Below are 1,128 nucleotides of genomic sequence, written 5' to 3'. Positions count from 1 at the left end.
GTAAACAAGTAGTTGGTCCAGTGTATGTACACAGTGACAGTGTACTCAGCTAGCTACAAATTGACAATCCTGACCAAACTACCACCACTATCGGCAGGGGCGAGGGTGAAGCCTAAATATACAAGCTGGAGGAGAGAAAATGCTGGAACGGGGTGATCGGAACCAGCAGAAATTGCTCTCGGTTTGATGGGGGGGAAAAAAATGGATGACTGAAAAAGTATTAGACAAGTTTCCAAATAAAATTATTTTAAAAAACATTTTCTTAATGACTGTCTGGGTATTGCCAACTTTCTGGGGAATGGAAATGACATGTCTGAAATGAGGACTATTGCAAGCCAAACTCATTTTGACATGGATAAATGCAACACTCATGTTGTTGAAGGAAAATACTTCCTTCCCTCACAACCCTACAAGTCATGACAGTGGTATTTGGACGTACTGTATAGAAGGTTAAAGAGGGTGCTTCACATTTGGACAGAAAGCAGCTTTGACAGGGAGCCAGTCAGAGTCCTATAAAACACCTAGAAGTAAACAGTAAACAGAGTTATAGTGATCACTAACTAACCAAAGCTCATGGTGACATTAAGCAGTGTTATTCCCCCTCCTTTCTCCAATCAAAACCAATGTTGGGGGTTCAAAACGTGAGGGTTAGTAGGCTTGGCGACCTACTCCGTTTAGCCACTGTGAAACAAGAACAGTGAGATGGACCAAATAGTGCTCTCATCACAGGACCAGTCCATCTACCAGCAAAATGCCTTCAGCTTAGTTTTACACTAGTCAACAATAGTGCGGTCTACAACTGAATCAGCCAGTAAGACAAGGCTCCCCCGGTTCTAAGACAACATACATCTTAAGCCTTAGCGTCAACCACCCCCCCCCCCCCAAAAAGCTGAGAAAAATAAAGTTCAATATCCACGTTTGGAAAGGCATGTTACTCTTAGGAATTCTTCCTTCAATAAGCATTCTGCATCCACTTCTAGAGCAACCCAAAGTCGGCCGAGTCCAGTTTGGTAGATTTTCTTTTTTTTTCTTTGACAAAAAGAGAACCATTTGGTTGTTGGAGAGCAATGAGTAAAAGTGAAAACAATGTAGCAATCAGAATATAGACATTAAAAACGCTATTCAACA

This window comes from Salmo salar, chromosome 09 (assembly GCF_965601325.2).
Source record: "Salmo salar chromosome 09, fSalSal1, whole genome shotgun sequence".
Taxonomy (NCBI): domain Eukaryota; kingdom Metazoa; phylum Chordata; class Actinopteri; order Salmoniformes; family Salmonidae; genus Salmo; species Salmo salar.
The sequence above is the reverse complement of the archived record's forward strand: the minus strand, read 5'-3'. Positions refer to the sequence as shown.